Source organism: Poecile atricapillus, chromosome 2 (assembly GCF_030490865.1).
Source record: "Poecile atricapillus isolate bPoeAtr1 chromosome 2, bPoeAtr1.hap1, whole genome shotgun sequence".
Classification (NCBI taxonomy): domain Eukaryota; kingdom Metazoa; phylum Chordata; class Aves; order Passeriformes; family Paridae; genus Poecile; species Poecile atricapillus.
In genome coordinates this window covers 85,242,260-85,266,864 of record NC_081250.1, presented here as the reverse complement: position 1 = coordinate 85,266,864, position 24,605 = coordinate 85,242,260, and the positions used below count along the sequence as shown (strand labels likewise).

The 24,605-nt window shown below is 36.5% G+C and overlaps 1 long non-coding RNA gene across 1 annotated transcript in view; it reads right to left on the bottom strand.

Annotated features, from left to right (window-relative positions):
* Nucleotides 1-2,551: 2,551 nt before the first annotated feature.
* The window catches only part of LOC131576514 (uncharacterized), a 56,726-nt gene continuing 34,672 nt past the window's right edge, over nucleotides 2,552-24,605 (bottom strand). Inside the window, exon 3 of the long non-coding RNA XR_009276998.1 lies at nucleotides 2,552-4,514. This is a non-coding gene — a long non-coding RNA (uncharacterized LOC131576514). The remainder of the gene's footprint in view (nucleotides 4,515-24,605) is intronic.

The following is a 24,605-nucleotide window of genomic DNA, read 5'->3' as shown; positions in this document are numbered from 1 at the left end:
CTTATTAGACTTAAAAGTTTTTGATGCCTTCTAATATTGAGAGACCACCAGACTATTCACTGAGTCTTCACAGAAGTATAGTGAATGACATTTATTTCTATCTTTAGCCCACTTTTATAGGGTTTGACAGGGTCCATGGGCTTAGCAAGATACTATTGGTTAGTACATATGGTTTACATTCTTTCTCCTGTACACAAGGCTATTGCTTTTCTTGCATTCTCTCTGCTTCAGGAGAGTTTCAAGAACACTACCTTTAATATCATCACTTATACCAAAGGCTGGCTTGTGCAGACAGGCTTTTATTAAAATGTCATGCTTTTACTCAATTAAAATGTTTTACTACATAAAAAATCAGTATGTAAGGTCTTCTGATCACCTGAAAATATTAGAACATATTTTTCAGAGGTAGATTTCCACCTTCCTGCCTGCAAACAAAATCTTGAAATGAAGAAACTTGAAGGTAAAAAAACAAAGACAAATAAATTAATCCCAGTAGTTTTTTCAATCCTTATACTTTTGTGAAAAATGACATTTACTTTCCCGGTAAATTTTAAAGGGTTTAATAAAAAAGACAGAGGAGACAAAAACAATAAAACAAAGGGTTAAAATGGCCGGTGCTTGGCACTCTGCCAAGAATACATCTGGTGTTTTGGAAACACCTTTTATACACCATTTCTATTGCATCAACTTGATGTATATTTATAGACTTTATGCATATTCAAATTTTTCTATTAACTAGTTGTAATAGGCAGTCTGAAGTTTCCCTCATCTGCCTCATGACCGTCTCAAGAACAGAGACTAAGACCCTGAAGACTCAAGGGGAGTTTGTACAGGGGTTCTGGCCTGGTTGAGGTGGATGCTTGCCAAGTGATTGTTTGCAGGTGTGCTTGCTGTGCTGCCACAGTACTGCCTTTGTTCCTGCTGGTGAGCAGGTTCTTGTGAAGACCAGCCTGTTCTGTACCTTACACCTGCTTCCCAAAGCAACGGGTCTCAGCACAATGGCCTATGAATTTCCCCACCTCTTGGCTAACTGCCCCTCGCTTTGAAACAGACTATAAAAGTGACTTTTCTAACATACTTTCTTCGAGAGAGATCTCCCCATGGAAGAAGCCACCGGTGACCCCATCTCATCCATTGGTAGCTATAACCCCCCCTTTTACTCTCTTTTCACTTTGCCTCTTTATCCCTCTCTCCCTCTCTCTCCTTCTCTCTCTCTCATCTATCGCATAACCCCTAAATAAATTGGCACTAAAATAAAGGTACATTATTGCTGTTGTGATTTAAACTGAAATCCCTTGGTGTCCTTTTTGCACTCTGAGATCAAACAAACCTCACACAACTCCCGGTTGTATTAGCAGATCATGACACTAGTTTACATTTTCCATGTTTAGCATGGTCACTCCTTGGGTCCACCTTTTTAGAGCATTCATTTAGAGTGTTTCTTGGCTTGTGGTTTTAATCCTCTTCTTATCACCTTTTAATTTGGTCCTTGGCTCCTTCTTTCCACAGACAGTGAGTGTTGATAATCAGCAGGGTCCCCATCATCTGTTCATTGAATGTTATCCTAACTAAGCAGACAGCTCAAACATACTATATCGACTATTACAGCAAAGTCATTTTAACATTATACATATAGCATTCATCTTAATATGCGCAAAAAGCCAATATTATACTATGTATCTGTAACAATTTGTAATCCAGTCTTCTGATATTCAGATACTGTAGTTATGAATCAAATGTATGTGCAACTGCAGCACTGAGCAAATTTTTTTCAAGTATCATCTTTTCCTACTTCTGTTATAGGAGAATCAGAAATACTAAAGGAATCCAATGGAACAGCAAAGAGGGGCCTGGGAGAAAGTGGAATTATTTATATATTCTAGTACCTGTTCCTTTAGTTGCTTAGATGTTTTTGTCCAGGATTGAGAGTTTTGGAAAGGTCAGTTGTGAATCTCTTCAGGAAGCAAAGGAAGATAAATTGCCATTTTCTATATCTTGAACGCTCTACTAACTGAATAACTGAGTACAATTGAAAATATACCATCCCCACAAGTTTCAATATGCATGTTTGTGCAGATCTCAGTCTACTATAGTTATGTCTTCACTGATACAGGTTTTATACGACCCACTAAGCATTGTGAGACTGTTGGGGGTTAGGTGTCCTTCCTTTTATTTCTTCTCACCTACAGAATTTTTCCCCATTTGTTATAGGGAAACCTGACTGCTGGTACTTATTGGGTGATTGAGAAGAGAAAGAGTTTGGCTGGGCCCAGGGGGGAGGGGGAGCAGGAAAAAGGGAGGGTGGAAGGGCTGGTGGGGTGGGGGGGCAGTTTTGTCAGTTTCAGAGCAGTACACACTCAGAGCTGTTTTGGATTTGGGGAAAGGAATTTGCCCTAGATGGAGATGATGATGATATTATTCTTCCTCTTCTTCATTCTCCTCCTCCTCCTTCTGTGGGCCTCGCACCCCCTGTCCTGTGGGACATGTGACAGTGCCAGCCACTGCTGTGGAGCTGCTGATCCACTTTAGCCACTGGCCCAGGATCTCAGCTCATCCCTGCTGTTCCAGCCAAGTGTTCCTCAGAGCCCTGCAGGAGCACTGGGACTGACTGCCTGAGGGGGTTTGTGAAACAAAGCCTCTCCTCCATCCCTTCCCGTCTCAGCTGAGAAGGCTGTCACGGGATCCCTGGTTCTGTTTTGTTGCTGACGCTGTAGTTATTGTTTGTTTGCCTCGTTGCCTTCAGCAAGGCAGACACCCTGGTTCAGGAGCAGCATGGTGACCTCACTCTGGTCACTCGGTCCAAACCCACGCACAACATCAACGTGATGGATGGCAGAAATGGTGTTTATTGCTGGAGAATTTGACACTTTATAACCTAGGTTCACAGTGTAACTCCCGTTTGCTTTCATCACAGCTAGGTGCTATTGGCTAATTACGGGGCAATTACCATACACTCTGGAGGAGGGGGGTGACTCTGTCTTTCCATTACATCCCGATGTCTTCCGAACGCCAGGCCCTAGCTTCCCATACCTTGTTATAAATATTAATAAAGAACTGTTATTCCTATCCCCAGATCTCTGCCTGAGAGCCCCTTGGTTTCAAAATTATAGTAATTCATATGGAGGGGGTCTACATTTTTCATTCCAAGGAAGGCTCCTGCCCTCCCTAGCAGACACCTGTCTTCCAAATCAAGACAGAGACAAATTAAAAACAAAAAAAAAAAAACAAAAAAAAAAAAGAGGATGAAAACACAGAACTGAAGACTCTTCTTACATACTTACTTTAGTAACCATTTCATCCAAAACCTTGAAATGGAAAAAAACAGTATTTGTTAGTTTACAGTGATACTGGAATATACAAAGCCTGGTCTTAGATGCAAATATAAAACAGTATCTAGATGCTTAACATTAATTCCTTTAGGAATATCATCCAAATGCAATAAAGAATGTACTTGCTTAGATAACAGAAAAAAAAAAGGAATAACAAGGTGTTTTTCTTATCGTTAACCTTTTAAAAGAGAAAATATATTCTTCTCTTTGTTGCAAACATTAGCAACAAGTAATGATGTAGTCGTCTCTGCTCATTTCATTGTTCTAGTCATTAAAATCTGGAGGTCTGCAAAAGCAGCTCTAGCCATGTGTGTGCTGCTAATTGAACAGAGGATATTCTTATAATATCTATCTTCCAATTTGCATGTCTAGGTAATGATGTCAGTTTTACACTGACAGTTAACAAGCATAATGTGGTGTTAATCAAATGACCTTTCAGCAATAAGTGATTGAAGAATTAACTTCTCCAGCCTTAAATCACATTTTCACTGAATAAATTAAGTGGAGAAATATCTGTCCAAAGTATCTTCAAGCACTGGAGAAGTACTAAGAATTAAAATATCCAGCTATCTTGAGAATAAATTATTACTGTATTTTCTAGAATGGCAAGGATATGAGAAGAAAGGGACACTAATTACTCCACAATCATTTTTAAAAAGCCTACTATTCAAAAAGCAGAAGAACATTACCAAAATGAACACACACATACATATACATAAAATCTGAGAAAATTTTTTCAACCTGAATCGTTGCTTATTTTATTATAAAGCACCACCATTGATATTTATTCATTTGCCCATAAAATTTTGTTGTGAATACATTTTAGTTTAAATCAGTAAAGTTTTGGTCATATCTATTGCATTATTTCCAAAAGGTAGGCTCTTAAACATTAAAAAAAAAAAAAAAAAGAAATAAAGAAGTGACGTCCTGGAGTAGCATATCTCTGTCTCAGAAATGCTAATGTTAATACTATTGTATTGTATTAACTAATGTTAACACTATTTCTAAACACACTTTCAACAGAAAGAAACATGGAGCATAAACTCTTCCCTCCTCTTTTTTATCCTCTTCTTTCTTGGTGGACATTAAAAGTGAAGTTCAGCTCACTTTGTTCTCAGCTGTTTTCACAACTTACCTGCCTGGTACTGACACCACTCAGTTCTGTTCTCCATGAAGCAGTGACATCTGTAATAGATGATAAAATAAGTTTTCTTAAGAAATATCAGTAATAATGATTACATAGAAGACCATATTTTTAGTAGTGTATTACTCAGATTAAGGAAGTCAGATTATACCTATGAGAATAAACTACTCTAATCATAATGAAAATGCTGGATAAAGAAAAATACATTAATATTGTGCTTTTTTATCTGATAAAATGCCAGGCTTTAGCTGACAAGTGTAATTTTACTGTATACAGATCAAGATAAATAGTATACATATTCTACATTGATAAAGGCAGATGATGTGTTTGTAAAACATCATTTGGCCTAATATACTTTGTCTGATATGTTTCACCATATGAGTGAGATGCATCTTGCCAGACCATGCTCTTCAGTGTTCTCAAATGATTGCTTGGCAAGAGATTGGAAAAATTTTGTATGTTGATACTCTTTTGACCTTTTTTATTCTTTCTAAATTTCTAAAATGTAAATACATATGTAATTGTGAAGAAATTCTGTTTGTTAACAAGTGAGAATCTGATTCAGTTCACTAAGTATCAAGGAATACAATAAATGATGCTTTTGAGTAAAGTGCTTCTCTGCTTTTCTGGATAGCTGTAAAAATGTTCATGCACAGATAATGACAACCATAGAATAGCTGGAAAACACTTTTTATATTTACCCTGAAAAATATAGATGAAGGTCCCAAGCAGTATAATAGACATGGTGTCAACCATTAAAGCATGCATCAATAAATTCCCTCTATTGCAGAAAGCTGTCCCAGATTACAGAACAGAGTAATTACTTTTTGGATTTGTAATGACGAATAAACTGTATTTCAGCTGTTTTTTCTCTTAAGCATATTTCACAATGAATTATGTATGCAGGTATTATAACATTTCTTTGCTTCTTGTTTATCAAGGTCATCTTATATCTTTGGAGATGGTATGAAGAAAATGAGGTACTATAAATTGAAAAAAATAATTTCTCAACACTTGCCAAAATCTTTAAATGTCATATCAATACCTATAGGCAATGAACTTGTGAAACATTGTTACTCTTCTTCTCTGTTGTTAATAAACTGTAGAAGGACACTCTATACTCTCAGCAACTCTTTGCATCTCTGGACCACTGTCTTCATTCTTGCTCACCATTAGCAATGTAAGTTTATAATTAAGGATGATCTATTCAAGGTCCTTTCTGAATATCAGAAATCCCAAAGCATAATTAATTGAGCATCTGGTTGCTTGTGATCTTCTAGTTTCAATGTATGTGATATTTAATTAAAACAAATTCCCTCCTACCCTCTCTCATAGGGGAGTTAGCTCATTAAAATTTTCAAGAATGAGAATCAATCCTCCAGCAAATATTAACATTTGCAAAGGACCACAATCTGCTTGGATAAAGCAACCTGTCTTCTGTGTTATACATTTGTCCCCTGGTGCTGGATGACACTGCTGCTACAGTTCATTCATCTTAGCCTCTAGGTATGAATCTTTGATGCTCTCTTAAAACTAAGTTGTTTTACAATACTTTTTTTTAAAACCTTGTGTCATGGGTCTTTTTGAATTCTCCAGGTAAGCACAAATAGAACTACATAATTCTGCCAAAATTAATTAGTTATTATGCATCTAATTAGCAAATATTCATAAACTAGACAATCTTCCTCTTATGGCCATCATTTACTCATTAGGTTCTTAAGTATTCTCTACTTATCTCCATCTAGGTAGGGACATCCTGTCTCTTTTAGGGAGCCTGCATACACATAGTCCAGCTACCTGTGGATGCAGGTAAGGTTGTGAATGGAATCTACCTGGACTTTAGTAAAGCCTTTGAGACCATTTCCCACAGAATTCTCCTGGAGAAAATGGCTGGTCATGTCTTGAATGGGTGTACTGCTAGATGGGTAAATAACCGGCTGGATGATCAGGCCCAGAGGGTGGTAATGTTAAAAGGGTTGTCATATGTTGGCACAGGCTGCCCAGGGAAGTTGTTGTATCACCATTTTGGAGTTATTTAAAATACATGTTGATGTGGCATTTGGGGAGGTGATTTAATGGATTTGGCACTGCTGGGTAAACAGCCGAAGTTGATGATCTTAAAGGTCTTTTAGAACATAAATGATCCTATGATTCTATGTGGTATGAGTCATCTGAATTCTTACTAATATGTATGGAATTTACACAGCTGGATGGGGGTGGATCAGACCATAATTCTATTGAATACCTTGCTGGTATTGTACATGGGAATTGTACACGTTTTTATATTTTCACTTTGCCAGCTGACATCCAAAGTGTCCTTTTCCTTTGCTCAGGAATGCCAGGACTCCTGCATATTCATCAGTACCTGAGATTTGAGAAAGTGAGGTGCTCTTGTCCCTGCAGACTTAACTATAGGATGATCCTGCAGATTTGACCTTGAGGGGTAGATGCAGGAGCAGATTATTGAATCTACAAGCCTATTTCTCAGATTTCATCCGTTAGTCCAGGTAGTCAAGCACAATACTCTGCACCCAGCTTGCTGTCATTTGAAACACCGGAGTGTTAAATAACTGACCTGTCACACTTTCTGCTTCCATCTCACTGAGCCATGAATTAAACAGACACACATAACATCAGTCTGACTTTATTGATATCAAATAAACCTGAAACTGATGTTCAGATAGAAGAGATCTAATACAATATAAAGTGCAATTATGTCAAAAACTTTGCTCACTTTTGATTGCACTGATATGAACATGTCAGGAACTCTGTCATTTTCCCTCAGATTTGATACAGTAAGTAAAACACTTCATAGTTTAATATTTTTATTTTCCCCAAGGCTCCCATGAAATATTAAGTGTTAGGAGTTGCTGAATCTCGTAGTCTCACAGAGGCAGGACCACCACAACCCGACACTCCAGGGTCCAGCCAGTAGTAGAGCTGAGCAGGAATTTCCAATAAGCATTCATACAAAAGCAACATAAATAGTATGGGTGCACATGGCCAGCAGGATCAACACAGACACTCTCAGCATTTGGGCTAATGCCAACACCACTGACAGCATCACCCTAGCCCCCTCTCTGGCTGGTCATGATAAGATCCATTAAGGAGAAACATATACATCTATATAATAGAGATACCTTGGCTAACTGGCCTTAGGCACTCAGTCTACGGAGTAATCATTGGATCCTCTCACCTTCAGCTGCTCCACACAAGGTAACACACATACAAACAGTTTTCTCAAGCTTGGACTTCCTTGTCCCTCCAGTAGACTACCACAAACCACAGTCCATAACACTTTTTTCTGGGATTTGGGAACCCTATGTTCTATCAGAGCAAACTTGAAAAACCACCTCTACACAAAGCTGTTTGGTAACAACTCTATCCACACCACAATTTTAAAACATTTCATATTGTAAAGAAATTTAAAGCATTTTAAAACAATTATTTATTATCAGTATCTACAGCTGGTCATTTTTCACTTTTCCAATAGTTATGATGACTTTTTAATATGCTCTCCACCTACCTTATCTATCTAGGCACCTAACTTGAGTTGTAATTTCCAGTAAGCACTAGCACTTTAAAAATTCAGTGATCTTAGCTGTGGATTGCTACATTACTTGCCCTTTATGAACTGGCTTTTAAATTATGAAGACAGAATAAGGTAATGAAGGAGTCCTGGTCAGAGCTAATAAAAAATCAGCTGGGGCTTTTGTTGAGTGGCGATAACCAGTTAAACCAGTTATAAAAAAAAAAAAAAACCACCCAAAACCTAACACACTCATTTTCTGATATTTCAACAGTGCAGTGAATTTATCTGGTACAGTTCTCTGATTTTCTCTGCTCTGTCACAGCACCAATCAGGAACAACATTAAGAAAAAAGAGTCAAAACTGATTTAAACGTTATTTTAAACCTGAATAGAGTCTAAATGAGATGTGAATCATGACATTTTTGTGGTTCTGTTTTAGTGCACATGGTTGCATACAGACTTACATATATGCACATGTACTCTCAGGGGCTGGAATATATACAAATATATTTAAAATGTACTTACTTTCTAAAAACCTAATTACATATAAATATCTACATCTAAACACAAAGATTTTGGTGACAAGTATGACTATTTTGACTTTTCCAAACAGCAAACTGAGTGTGCTCTCTTTTGGGAACTGCAGATCAATTAAATAGTGATCAAGAATCTATCAACCATGCACACAGCTGTTACAACTTTGCCTTCCCCTTCTCTGTCATAAAGCTCTGGGAATTACTTCAGTAATTCTTTAAGGAAGTTTCACAAGGAAAACTTTACTTCTGCCTAGACATGCTGCTTTAAAGAAAGATAAGAAAGGACTGCAAGAAGTAGCGGTTTTTCCAAAATATTTCCAAAACAATATCAGAGAGCAATAAGCAGAGATTTTTTTTTTTGTCTTTTCAATAATTTTACATTTACTGTGCATTCAGTTGTCCCATCAAAGTAAAACCACACTGAAGATTGAATTCTGATTAATATTTAACTTCAGTATTTCAACATAATTCATAGCGAAAAAAAATGCATTATTCAGTTGAACTTAATCCATTTCAGACCTTTTCAGGTAAATTCAACACCGTTTTTTTTAAGGGAAACTCCCTCTGTTTTAGAGTGACTTACAAATGAATAATTTTATAATGATTTACAGATAAATACTTTTTTTATATTCTTAACTGTTGCACCAAAACTTGAAAACTCAGTCTTGCTAATCATTATTATTGCAAAGTACATGCAACATGCTGAATGAAAATTACTCTGGATAAATGTTTTGGGTTGGTTTTCTTTTTTTTCTTTTTCAGTAGGAGTTGAACAGAGAAAACTAAGTTTCTTCTTTATAACCATGTGAATACTGCTACTGGAAAAGCAGGGCTTTAACTAGATGAAGGGCCCCAGCATCCCTAGGCAAGCCCCAGAGTGCCAGCTCCCCATCTTTTCATGCCGGGAGTGCTCCTGGGGCAACCCATCACTTCTTTACACCCTGTTGACAAAAGTAGAAGGGCTGAAGGAGCACATCAACATGTCCTCAAATCTCCCTACAATGCTGGTTTGCAATATGGTCCCACAAACATTCTCATCCCTACAAATGTAAGTGTATCAAACTTCGCTCAGTATACTATAATTGGTATATAGCATAAAAATGTTTAGGATTCTAGTTATGTACTCTTGCATGCTTTAATGCATTCATGTATATTGTTAGGATCCTAGACTTTTCTCTTCATTGCAAGCCAGGTACTTTTAGTTATTAAAATATAGCAAATTTTATGTTACAATCTCAAAATAAACTTTTTAGCACTAGTTTCTCTTTAGAGCTAAAACTAGTTTGAGGAGGTAAACTACTGGCATTCCTATGGCATCTACTTTGTTTTAAAAATTCTCAGTTAAGAGTCAAGGTGATATATTCTGAGCATAATATTAGTTTCCTTCTCTCACTAATCATATTATCCCACTAAATATGTATGCTTCAATTAACTATGCAAACACTGTAGTCCTGGGTATTTTGTTTGGTGTTTTAATTACATTTTGATTCTACTAATTATAGACTACAGGGTGAGAATATTTGTAACATATGAATAACTGTTGAAGACACAAGAATAATAAGTTCACCTGCAGAGCGGATTACTACTTCTTGCTTGCTAAGTAAGCAATATACTATGTAGATCCATATCTGCATATTTTAACAGATGTAGAAAAGCTCTTTTCCTTTCCAAAGACCAAACAATATCTTGGCAGGTCATTCCTTAATCAAATTGAATTTTTCTAGCCATCTTTCCTCCCAAGCCAGTTCATAGCTGTAAAATGGCCATCATCTTCATTACAAAGTTTCCCAGAATGCAAAATATTTCCCCCACACCCCCAGAATACACTTTTCTGCTGTCAAAATCCTAGGTGATAACATCATCTCTACAGAATCAGCATTAAGTGCTTTGATACATTCATAGTGCTGAAAAACTGATTTAAAAACAGTCACGTAACATTATCAAGGACATTTTGAAGAGTCCAAAAACCTTCTCCCTTCTAAATTATATATAGCTCATAAAATTGATTGAACGGATACAGTTATACCTTTCCAGGTTTTGTTTTTGAAGACACAGAACTGCTGTGATGAAGTTTGTGGGTGAATTTGGTACTAAGAAACACAAGGAAAAGTACGAGAAAGAAACTGCCTCTCTGTAATACAAATCAAATGATTGAATACTGTACAGATAAAACCGGAAACCCTATGTACTCTATATGGTGCTATTACTCTAGAAATAAATATGGAATCCTGAGATTGAATTATGGTACTGTCTGGAAGGCTTTTAACTGAAATGTGTGACATAAGCGTTGTTATTTGTCTTGATTATTAAGCTTACAAAGAAAAACGAAGGGTGCACTTCCATTTTTCATTGGAATTTAAATTCAAATGAAAAGGTTAAAACTATAATTTTAAAACCATATGCATGGATTTTCTGGGAGTCCAAATAAATGGAAGGGATTTTAGGCCACAGATTCTCTCTGACAAGAATGAAGGTTAATACTTTATGTTATAGGACACTCTACCCTCAGCATCACCTACAGCAGGTACTTGTAAGTTAATATTACGACCAATTAAGGAAAATTAATACAAATGATAGGACATATGGCTCTGGCAGACGTCTGGCTAGAATGCATGATTGGTCACATAGCAACATGGAGTTAGCTAGAGAATTAATTTCAGTTAGGTAGATTTCAGTTAGGTAGATAACTCTACTAATTTCTCCGTTCAAGGTCTCACAGCTTGTGCAGGATTTATCAGACATACAATAGCAATTACCAAAGTATTAGGAAAGAATAAATTCAGATGTTCACACTATGCTAGATCTGCTGTTACAGTAAGAGCCCCTCTTGGTACCAACAATTAGTACTGAAAGTGTTTTTTTTGTTGATAAAATAGTAATTAATTCTGTGCCACATTCAGTTTGCTACTGCCTCCTAGGTATTATCTCTTTTGGATAATTCAAGGACTAGGCATCACCAGAAAGTCAAGCACAACTGAGTTTTTTCAAAGGAAATCTTTGAATCTCAGAGGAAAAAAAAGAAGAAAAGGGTAATCACTTTTGGCCTATTGCTAAGGAAAAAGCTACAAGGTCTTCTTTGCTATCAAAATAATCTGAGAAACACTGTCAAGATAATCTTTGTAGGATCTTTGCCCTGGAAAGTCCTTGTTGTTTTTCTTCATGAAGGACTTATACCAGCAAATTTTCTCTTCTCATTTATTGCTTTCCAAAGTTAATTGTGTGATACCATATTCCATACTTAATATTAGTATCAATAATCATCTTGGTGTTGTTGAAATTATAGACAGTATTAAAACAGTTAATTTGTTGGGTGAACTGCTTAACTGTAGAAAGTTCTTAGTACTTCAGAGAATTGCTTCATATATCCAAGTCATTACTGAAAATTGGAATGCCTTTTTTATCTACTACAGACTACTTTAAGAGTCTTAAAGTATGTTTTGGAAGGTATCACTTACGTTATAGAGAAATCTGAAACCAGTTTCATTAAATCAGATGAAAGGCCTATCAGATATAATATCCATTCTTTGGTCATAGCAAATAGGAGAAACTTGCAGAAGTCATAAATTGAGAAGGTAGGTAGAAATACCAGTTCTCTGGTGAGAACAGCATCCTGGGTTACATCCATCAGCAGTTCAAACGTTCCATAAAACACAGGTCATATTTTTGTATTTAGAGGTCTACTGTGGATTTTATTCATCAAACCTTAGCTTATTTTTGAATCTTGAAAATATTTAGCACTCACAATGCCCTTCAGGAAGGATTTTCTTGCCTTATCAACATACCGAGGCAAAAACCTCTTTTATTTTGCTTGTTTTAAATTTTCTCCTCCTAGTTTTGTTTTAAGTTTCTATCTATTTTTCTGAGATAAATGAGACACTGTCATGTTCACATAATCCATTAAACATAATCTTTTTGACTATACTAGAAGCAGGATCACAGCATCACACCTGTGGTGTGTTCAAAGAATATGTACTTATTTGCAACATGGCTTGGACTCATAAATAGTCATTTAGATACAAAACACTGCAAGAAACATGTACCTCATTTGACAGTAAATCAATATTAAATCTTGATATCTTTGATACCATTAAAGAACTATCTTATTTTTTCCCCATTTCATACTTCAACTATCAGGTTTCTGTTTTCATACCTACTATTTTTACTTCAGTGTAACCAGTTGATTGATTTGCTGTCCTTTCTTCTGATGATAATAACATCTACTGATGCTGGCATTGCTTTTGCTAAGGAGATTAATGTACATGAGACTCTGTGGTTTGTCTTTGCACTATGAAATTACTGAAATAGCCATCCATCACTGATAGATGTCTAATATGTTCTATGAACATATTTGCTGTGACTTCCCTAGGGAGCCTGTTCTAGTGATTGGCCATCCTTTTAGTGAAGAATCCTAATCTCCAATATGAGCTTCATCTGATGCAATTTCATTCCATTTCCTCATGCCCTTTGGTGGTCACCAGCGTGAGTAGATCAACACATTCCCTCTAGTGCCCCTCTTGAGGACATAGCATGTTTGTGAAGAGGTCACCCCTCAGCCTTCTCCTCTCCAAGCTTAGCAAGACAGGTGTCCCCAGTAAAGTAGAAATTCATCTCTGAAAATACCCCAGTCTAAGTCGAATAAAGCATCTCACATGAAATTTGATAGAACTTAACCCATACATAAATGCATTCGCAGCTGTAATTTCTTAGGCTTCATAACATACATTTCTGAAAGTTAATTGCAAAATCTTCTGGGTTTTTACCCTGAAAATTCAGAATATATCTACCTTAAATATTTGCTATTCTTCATTTCCTTGTGAGTTATCATGAGCATCAGTGACACAAAATTAATAAAGATTAATCAAAAATTGTTCAAGGAATTGCTAGAATTAGCAACAAAAGATACCATCTGAAACACAAAGTCATAGCACTTGTATGTGGTAAAGGAAAGGAGGATGCTGGGAGAGATGAAATAAACCTGGGACAAGCAGTTAATGGAGACTCTATTTGGATTATTTGCACTAATTTTCCAACATACCATTACTTGAAATTGTGCACAATTCAAACAATTTTCTTTGGTTCTTCATTCTGCCAAAAACTAAGTTGTAAAAAATAAGATTCTGTTTTGTCTTTTTAATCCATGCACCTATAATGAATTTCTAAAAGGAAACAGGGAATGGCTGAAAATTGCAAGTCTATAGGACAACAAATTTTTTATGCTATTTTGGGTTTTTTTTTTTTATCCTATGACAGGTTATATTACGTCTGTGTCTCTAAGTATCCAATTTAAGGTTTTGCTCATCACTGCTGTAGAAAGGAATCTCATCTAGTTGATCCAAGGGATAAAGTAACCTAATTCTTTTATCTTTCACATGCTCTTAAAAACTGTATAAGTAAACATTCCACATGTATATAGAAGGTTTGCAGCAACCTCATGCTCAGATAGTTTGAGGGTTCTGTCCTTTGATGGAAACCTCAAGTGAGACCCTTTCATTTCCCATGCAAAATTATTTTCCTGTCTTTCTTCTCAAACATGCATCAGTTCATGGTCAAAGTTATTTCCTGCACTGATCCATCAACCTTTAATTTTAGTTTTGGAGGTACTTCCAGTAATCCCTGCAAACTCTGTGGCTACAAAAATAGGTGTGTCTCTGTTCCCTTCGTTCAGCTCTTTGCTTGAATCTTTCTGCAGAACAAAGGTAAGAGCTTTAGCAACATAAATATATTATATGAGCACTATCTTCTTTACTTTCTGATGTTTTTATACTCCTTCATTTCCATATAGAGTATTTTGGGATGACATCAACTACAAAACATTACAAGCATAGGGCCCTCATTTAACAGATACATAGTGTAAGCTCCTGGAATCACACCTGATCCTACCACCACCTTTTATTTTCCAACAGGATACCAAAATTAGAGAATTACACTTCTTTTTTTTTTCTTTTTTTGTAGTCATAAATTTAAGCAAACCATATATCATTATAGATCTATTGTGCAATTACTTCATTGTAATTAGAGCCAGACATCATAAGACCTTACCAAAGCCATTTGAAATGTGGAAAGAGATTTCATGTTGTATGGGGAGAGGGTGAAGAAAGATGATGACAGTATCTGCACAATGGGTTAGAACAAGACCAGAGAGAAGAAAACCCTGAAGTATATGCTCCTGAAATGTTCTGGGTATATACTAAATTTCTATTGTATTTATGATAATTTTTCAAGTTACTAACATATATTTTTTTTTTTATTTTTGAGAAGAAATGTATAAAATTTTATTCCCCAAGTTCTCAATAAAGTGTGCAACTGCTCAAGAAGAAACATGAAAAAACATCATTAAAATCAACAAAAGAACATAATTAAAATCAACAAAACTACGAAATATCATTTAAGATACAGACAATTTTCTGAAAGTTTGAAAGTTTAAATATTCCAGGAAATCCATGATTTCTAATTCTATCAATTATTAAGTATTTCAAAGAGGTTACCTGTTTGTGCAAACTGTATTTTCATAAATGGAAATTAATCATATTGTGTTGAAGCACATTTTAAATTCATTTTTATCCATTTTAGGGGTTTTATTATTTTATTTTGTTAGTCTGTATTTTTGTCAGGAGAAACCTGACAGGTTTCTCACAAAGTGTTTTTTCAGATCATGACAGTGCAAAAGCACCACAGATGTCAGAATGGTGTCATTATGGAAACAAATTCTACATCTCCAGTGCAAGCACCCTTCACATATTTTTCACTCAAAACCACTGCCTGCTGTCTGCTCCAGCTTGCCCTGAATAATCTCTTAAATTTCCACTGTGTCTGAGATAGCTTTATGTCTTCACAAATCAGTGTGCTGAGATTCAGTACATTTTACCCTGGGCATATTTATCTTATAACAACAACTTCCTGTTGTGAAGCAGAGCTAAGGGAAACCATTTGTCTGTGTGCAGTTAAGACCTTGAACACAGACTGCACACTCTCAGAGCCCTTGTTTGTGAGCAAAGCCCCTGCTTCACAAACTGTGACTTCTCTTTTTATAGCGAAATTTAGGAAAAAAATGTGGGTGAGTCATTTCTTAATTTATTGTACTTATTATCTTCTACCACCAGCTGCCAAATAATTTGTAGAGATGCATTATCTTTTTGTGAATGTGCCCTAAGAGAGAGACAAACATAGAACGGCTGTTTGTTAAGTGTATGACATAGAAAAACAAACACTGTCTTCTAGAAAGCAATTAAAATAGATCATCTCTCTTGGGTAAGGATTAATTAGAGAAGAAGAGAAAGTAGCATTTTTATTTAACCTCAGGAAAAAATTTATTAATTAATGCAGTACTCTTGATACAATACAAATCAATTTAATGTTTAATTACATATATTAAGCATACTTCAATGCAAAGTCTGGCTTTTACCTTCAATATTCAGATCATTCTCCAGGATTGCCTTTCAGACACCTGCAAACATTTCTATGCCCACAGTTTGGATTTAGACTCCTCTTGATTTCAGCTTCTTAACTCAAAACTGTGGTGCTTCTGATTCAGGGACTTGAATTTATCTCACTGAGTCAGTCTTGGCACTTGGCACATGGAAGGTATTTCTCTGCCTAATTTCTCTGTGTTTTATTAGACATCCCATAATACAGCCAGGGTGACTAAAACTTCAGCTATTCAGGAAAAAGAAATGGTGATATTGTACTTTGTAGAATGCTACAAGAGTACCCACTGACAGAAGAGGAGATCTGAGCTTCTTTTCTTGGTGATTTCTCATAAATTAGACTAAGCTGTTTGTAGTATCAGTTTTGCAAAGATTGAGAGGTCTTCTGTGGTGAAACTCATCTAGTATATGGGGGGAGGATGGGATATTTGTTGACTTCTTTTGAGTGCAAATTCAAAAACCTGCTAGTGTAAATAAATAGCATAGATTAAAAAGCAGAATGGACATGAATGTGAAACAAATTAAATCACTACATCTGATATCCCCCAAAAAGAAATTAAATGAGGCTTCCATGAGATGCATCTCCAGCAGAGCTTCTTGGAGAAATAGTTTTGCAGCACAATTACCAAGAAGAGCTACTCTTCCTTAGGAGAATATAAGAATGATTTTTTGTTTCTGTCCATTTGAAGAAGTTGGTGCTCAATATTCTAAATTCAGATGCAACAATCTCCTTCAGAGGCAATACCAAACGACATAACAGAAGATGAATATTGACAGCAAAACCCTGACTCACTGGAATCTCATATGCTTTTAGTTCAGGAGTCGGACTTGATGATCCTTGTGGATCCCTTCCAACTCAAGATATTCTATGATTCTATGAAAAATTCACTTTGTATAAAGTGATTTTTTTTCTTTTTTTTTTTTTTTCTTTTGCTTTTGGATGTAGAGTGCCTGAAGAAAGTGTATACAGACTCTTAAATTAAAAGTTACTGAAATTGACTAATTTATTTTAAAATTGTACCGTATTATTAATCATCAATACCCAAAAAAACCTTAAGTAACACTTAAATCTTATTATTTTGCTCTTGAAGGCAATGGTACTTTTGTTGTTCCACTGCTGTAATAATGCTTATATCACTAACAACGATCTTTTCTGTATAGGGAAATATCACCTATATATGCATATCATTACACTGATGACTTTTAAAACCTAATTAGAAAGTTAAATCTAGAGCAGAGCAACCCTATTACTTTGTATTTCTTTTAATGACATTTTTTTTCTCCTCATATTTCATTTCCGTGGAGCCTAAATATAATGAGGGTGGTAAGAAGGCTTATTATTCTCAATATCTTAGTAATTAATTATCATAACTTTATTAGTGATGATTTGGAATCCATCTCATTATTTTGAATCAGTAATGCAATTAGTGTCAATATGATTTCTGGCAGGTGAACTCCAGGTTAGAAAAGTCTTAACAGTTTTATTTCTTTAATAGCTTAATATTCTTCTTGTATTTCTTTACACATGTTTTCTTTTTTATTTACTTGACTGACCACTACAAAAATCGAAAAAGACCCATTTTGATAGATTATTTTTCTAATATGGAAATATTCTTGTGACAACAGTAACTTCATCAATGACCCATTGAAAATGAACTCATTAACAAACTCTTGCAAGCAAACTTTTTTAGCTTTATTACTTATAAGTAAATTTTCAAAATAACACTTTTTTCCTCAGTTGTTTTTTTTAATCTTAAATCAAAAATAGATGCTATTTCACAATTACATCATAATAAATAAAAAAGGAGGCTGATTCTCCCACTTGATATCCAGTCTGGGTGATTTCACAGAACTTCACAGAATGGCTTAGGTTGGAAGGGACCACTGGAGGTTATCTAGACCAGCCTCCCTGCTCATTGTCCACTAGAGCACATTACTTATGATTGCCTTCCAAGTAAAATGGAAACAAATACTACACTAGTCAAATTAGAAAACAAAGAATCAATTCTCTGAATTTCTAAAGTATTGAATCATTATTTTTTAATGAGGACTTTTACCTTCCTGCACTGATCCATGGAATGATTTTCCATTTGGAAAAAATCCAATCAATCATATGTCGATCATGTGGGAGCATCATATCACAGTAATTCAGATATGACTGGGCTACAGTATAGATATTTTTTGCACATGTAGCCTATGTCTGCATTGGTGAGGTTAATAGTGTCAAGGAAAAGATAAAAGGGCCCATGGCATGATTCTTTACTTGCCCAACCAGCCTGGTCCCAACTTTCCTGCAAGGTGCAGGAGTTAGCCCTGTCAATGGACTTTCCCAGTGGTCAGTGTCGGTGAGACTGATCGGTCATGGGGTTAAAATGGAGCTTAAAACGATGAATGTTGCTGACGTGTGCAAGGTGGTCTCAGTGTCAGATTACAAACATCTCAGTTAAAGTGCCACTAAGCTTGAGAAGAAATCTTATTTTCTTAATTAATTTAATCTCAGATTCATCAGAATGCTTAGACAGCAAAGAAGCTCTTGTTCTCTGTCCTGCTCTAATTTTAGTAGCCTGTATTATATCCTTTTAGTTTTCCTTCTCCAAAGGCAACCAAGCTTTCAAAGGCTGGTTTTTACTCATTGCTATAACGTAAATTAGAAAGTGTGTGGCAGGTTTAAAACCACTAGTGCACCTACTAGAATTATTTACTCATTTCCTGCTGTGAGATATGAATTAGGAGGAAGCCAAAGCAGGCTCCAAAGTTAAAATGTATAAAGAAAACTTTATTAACAGAATTAAAAGAATAATAAGAATCAGAAGAAAACCTTCACAACACTTCTCCCCACAACCTCTTTCCTCTCCACAGAAAATGCAGAGACAAAACCTGGGATTTTCAATACATTACCACTTCTACAATAGTCTTTCTTCATCAGTTCTTGTAGGGAGAGGAGTTTCTCTTGCCATGCCATGGAGACTTCTCAACAAGAAACAGTTCTCTGTGGTTTCAATGTCACAGTGAATCAGCCTCCCAGGAAAGGAAAATCTGTTCACTTTGTGAAAGTCCCTCCCATGCCTTGCAGCTTTCCCAAAGCTGCTTACATGGGTCATGTCAACGTATGGAGTACTACTTTAAGGATGAAGTGTTCTAGCATAGAATACCGAAAGTTCTCTTCTTTTATCTCTGGGAACAGAGGCTTTTCTTCTTCTATCCCTGGAGCAAAGTTCCTCATCTCTCTTTCTGTTCAAACTTCTCATTAGATTACAGTTTTCCAGCATCCACATGCTCCAGCATGAGTGCTCTTTTCTCATGGACTGCAGGTAAATGCTGCATCCCCCCATGTGCTTCATGAATTACAGGGAAAGAACAAAGTCTGATATATCAAAAATATATCTTCACCATAGCCTTACATAGAGAATTTCAGCCCAAGACCAAGGCATTTCCTCAATCCCCTCCTAACTAGAATTTGACTCTTTCTTTACTGACCTCAGTGTGCTATGTTGTTTATGTGTCTTCACCCTTTCCTGTTCCTGATTCGGGAGAGAATTGGTGTTCGTAGGTTCATTTGTTCTCAAGCTTTATCAACTGAAACAGTTTTTTTATAGAGTTCTGCAGCTCTGAAAGGTTGATCTCATCCAGGCTGCCCATCAGGGAGATCGCTCACCGTGCCTCTCGCTGCTGCTCACGGGGTCTCTGCTGACACCGTACGAGCCGTGCCGGCCACCAGCTCCACTCAGCGCTTTTCTTCATGAGGAGTGTCAGAAACAGGAAAATCTCCTACTGCTGTTTTTGTCCTTCTCTCTGCAGCATGGCTGGCTAAAAGTGGTTAAACAAACAAAGTTCATTGTGAGCCAGGCTGAGGCAGCCGTGGCCACGCGCCATTGTCCCAGTTGCATCAATTTTTTGGCCCTGAAGTCCCAGTTACATGGCCGCTCCCAGACTGGGCCAGCAGCGACCACTCCCAGACCCCGGCCACTCCTTGCTTCAGGGCCACTCTCAGCCCCAATAGAGCCTCCAGCTGGCACGGCCTGGAAGTGTCACTGGAAAAAGGTCTGGCAGGTTCTGCCGGGAAGGGGCCTGACCTCGCTGGGAAGGGGCCCCAGCAACCTGCCAGGAGCAGGCCCAGTGGACTCCCCAGTGAGGGGCTCTGCAGCTCGCTCACCTGCCCTGAGGGGAAAGAAAATCTCAGCCAGGCCACATGGGGCCTGGCCAGCCTGGCCACGCAGACTGTGCGGGACTGGATCAGCCAGTTACATCTTCAGGAACCAGAAGCAAGAGAAAGATTTCCCAGGCTTGCCCATCTTTAAAATGTGAATTTCACAAAGGTGGACCCAGCTTCTAAATGGTTCAATAGGTTGTCAATTCTCAGAGCTAGCCAGCCAGCAGGTTTTTGCTAAGCAGAGGAAGCTCTTAGCAGCCCCTCCCAGAAAAATCATTTATGTGTGTTCTTCCCTTCTCACCAAATTAATGCAAAACCAGCACAAAGTGTTAGTATTATTTCTTCTTGTGATGTGAACACCAAAGACTGAAAGATATCCTGGTTATATGACAATGATTGCCTGGAATGAATGTGTACTTCTCTATAAAATAATCGGTTTGACTGTTCTCACACCAAATCAGTGGAAGGCAAATCCTTTGAGAGATCTGAAGGCAAAATCTCTTCCTTTCAGGTAGTGAAACCTCTTCCATTCATCATGACTCACTGCAGTTACACCATTTTAAATGGTGAAAACTACTAAAAATATTTTTTTGTTCAGGGGAGTTGTGCTTGTTTTTTGATAGCCATGTGTTGAGATGGGGAAAAAAAATTGTTTCAATTGTCTCCTGTATTTAATAGTGTTTCTTTTCAGAAGTTAATGTAACAATAATCTTTTAAATATATATGTGATATTGTTAATACAGATAAGAAAAAAATTTGTCCAACTGGCCAACATCAAAATGTAAAATAAGTATTTATCTTTTCTGCATTATAGGAGAGAAGACTTTCAAAGCATTATTGTAAACATTACATATTGTGAGCAACGTATAGTGACAAGCAAGGGACAAGAACAGGACAAGAAGTGTAACTTTTCTCTAAAAAGTCCTTTTTCTGTTTCTCTGTTTCTGCTGCATCTCTTCTGTATTTTTCTTTTTATTCTTGGATTTCTCAGCCTCCTTTGGACTGAATTCTTTTGGGATCCTCCCTCATGGGGAGCCCTGCTTATCTCAGTTCTTATGATTCAAAGAAAACTTCCGAGCTCGTTAGAATCTTGTTTCTCGTGTTTATTAGCAGGTGATCACAAAACTTAACAGGTCTCTCCAGGCTGGTTACACAAGGTTAATCTTTGCAATTTGGTACATTTCTTTCTTCTGATGGTACAACAAGGCCTTGTGGCACACTTTGTGTCTGATGCACAAAATGGCCCCAAACTATGCAGTTCTTTTATCTTTATACCTATTTTTACCCAATTAACAATAGACACGTATATTATTTTTCTTAATGACCCAATGACCCATCACCTCTGTGATGCACTGCGGCATTTTCTATTCAATCACTTACTATTACCCAAAAACCTCTAGGAAAAGAACATGAAGAAGAAAGAAGAAGGGATAAGGGACAACACCCTAAATCCTCCATTTTGTCTCCTGTTCTCTAGACTAACTTTTTCACCTGGTGATTTAAAAAAACTTTCTAATCTACACACTTACACTTTTAGCTTTTTTCATCTAACTTTAACATTTGTTTTCATGTATCACCATGAAAACATGCTCATGAATTTCATATTATATGAAATTCAGTGTTTTTCTAGATCTTATAACTAAGTATCAGAAACAAGGGCACACACTCTGTATTCCAGACTCCAGCAGGGAAGGATGTTCGAGATCGACTGCCTTCTAGCATTGGTTGACTACATCCTTTGGTCTGTCCAAGTAAGTGCTCATTACTAAGTTTTGGTTTTACTTTTACGATGATATAAAGACCCTAAATATTGCATAAGTTCCCCATTTATTGTAGAGGTGAACATCAGACCTATTTTCACACTTTATCTGCATGAGTTTCTAGTATCCACATATTGTGTTATTGAGACTTCATTTGTTTTCTCCCTAAAACAATACTGATTCTCTATGGCTAAGCTCTTCATGGCATATTACACTTCAGAATTGGGTTAATGTAATGCACAGAAATAGCAGTCTGGCATTTTTACTATCTCTAAAATAAAAGTATATAGTCCATAGCAAAAAAAAAAATAAAACCCACTAAACAAATTATATGTGGACGCAAACAAAGAGAATTATTGACTGAGAACATGGACAAAAAACAAGATGAACTGAAAAAAGTCCTTCAACAATCTAAAGAGGGAGGAGGACTAAAGACAATTCCTTCAATCATAGCAAATTGCCCCAACGCAGTCCATTTTTTCTCATTTTCACTGTAGGAGTTCACTGTAGGATTTTGTCACTATGATTTCATAGGATTTAAGACAATACAAATCTTAGCCATAAAAAAAATGAAGATACAACTTCTTCCTGTGCTGGAAGTGTAAAATAATCCTCTAACTACTTTTGTCTAAAGATTGAATGACACCTTCAACTACAATATCAGCAGTGTAAAACTGAACGAACAGCTATCACACTCTATTGTTCCAGTAATGTGTGCTTCAGTGTCCCTAAGGGTGTATTTATGTGGATAGGCCAAATTATTCCAGAGGAGCTATAACTGTCTTTTAAATCAATGATGCCTGCACTGAGGAGTCCCTAAGCTCTCATTGACACTGGCATGCCAAACAGCTCCCTTGACACCAGCACTGAGGGAGATCTTCCATTTTCAGTGGTAGATAGGGAACCTGGCCACAGAAACTTGGCTACAACATTGTCTTTGTTAATCTGCAATCACCCCAATATTACTACTGATTGAAAAATTCTACTAGCAAGTGTAGATTCTGAAAAACTTATCTACCATTCAGTGTTTGCTTTGTAGTGCAATTAAAGGGGGTAAAAACACTAACACAAAAACTCCTGGGATTTTTTAATTAAGCAACATTTTAAAGATAAGTCCCTCATATGTAAGAGAAAAAAATGTAATATTTTTTTAAAATCTGTTTTCAAAACAGGTAGAGCAATTTTAATTTTGCCTTCTTGGAGGTTATTAAAGCTCTGTCTATTGCCCCTGCTCTGAATTAGCTTAAGGGAGCTAAAACACATGCACATGGCACATACACAGGAATTTTTCCACAAAATACAAAGGCAGAAGAAATTAGATAAATTCATGTCTCCTAATGGAACAAATTTAATTTCCTTGATAAGAGATGAAAATATGAAGGTATGAAAAGCACATGTTTACACAAAGGCATAAATAAAAATCCAGAAGCATTATATATAAAACTACATTATGTACATTTCTAAGTTATGCATATCTATTTCAGTATTAGCAATGAAGTTTTCAACACTAATGTAGATCTTAGTAACAAAAGCTGCCATTAGTCAAATTCTTCAGGAGTTACTCAGAAGTATTGTATAGCTATAGCTGTGACAAGAGTGGAAGAAAGCTGTAGCTGTCCATTTTACTTACATTTTTTATTAAATGAGTGTTTTTACTTGCTTGGGGACAGCCTGTAGGTCTGCATGACAAACCAGTGCCTGGTCTAGAGCAGGGGATTGACACATCACTGAAGGGTTCTTTCTGAGCCACCATGGAGATCCCATTGACTTTGATTGGCCTGGAAGCTGCAGCTAAGTCTGGGGAAGAGACTTTGGCTTCTGCAAGAACAGGCATGATAAGGACACTGGGGATAGGAACACACCTGTTAAGAACATGACATATTGGAGAGACAAAAATGATACTGTTAAATGCAGGCATCTGCTGCGTACACACAATCTTGGACATCTCAGGTCTTCATTATATTCAAAGGTCAATTAATGTTTCCAAAGTTTCATGTGAAAGTAAAATATTTGGTTGGGCTTTTTTTTATGTAATCTTTTTATTTTTTAATTTTTTAATTATTTCCTTAAAGAGTTTAAACCAGGAATATGCAATGTTCCCATACAGGGCTCAGGTGTGCCCTAATGCTTCAGGTGTCTCTGACAGCCAAATATTACTTTCTTTGCTAAACCACTCAGTAATAATGCAAAGTCTGAAAGTGTGTTCTGCAGCCAACAGGCTAAAAATCAGTGAATAAATTCCACTTATATCTCATTTCTATGGTAATTCCTGGGAGTTAGTATCAGTTGTATCCAAATTGGAGCTTTGCACTTCCAAAATTCAAAGTTACATAACTACTTCCTTAGGAGACCTCTTGAACTAGTCCTATTCTTTCTCACATAATGCACTACAAGGAAAGCTTTCATTTTCAAAAAAGTTGTATTGATTAAATCTTTCCAATTTAAAGTATAGACCCTATGTTCAAACAACTCTTTCAAGAGACTGGGTAAGATTTTCTGAAGATCAGATTTGTGAGCATTCTAAGCCAGTTTTACTGAAGGTACTCTTACCTTCAAGTACATAAATATTATTTGCCAGAGGAACTGAAACTTGAGAACCTACCTCCAAGGTGAATATCCTTGTAGTTGGACTGCTGGAGCAGTCTTTGCCCTTCCACCTCCCTAGCAAACATTTATCCTGCAAAGTCAGAAGTTTTACATAGAAAACTTCTGTGTAAACAGAATCAGACAA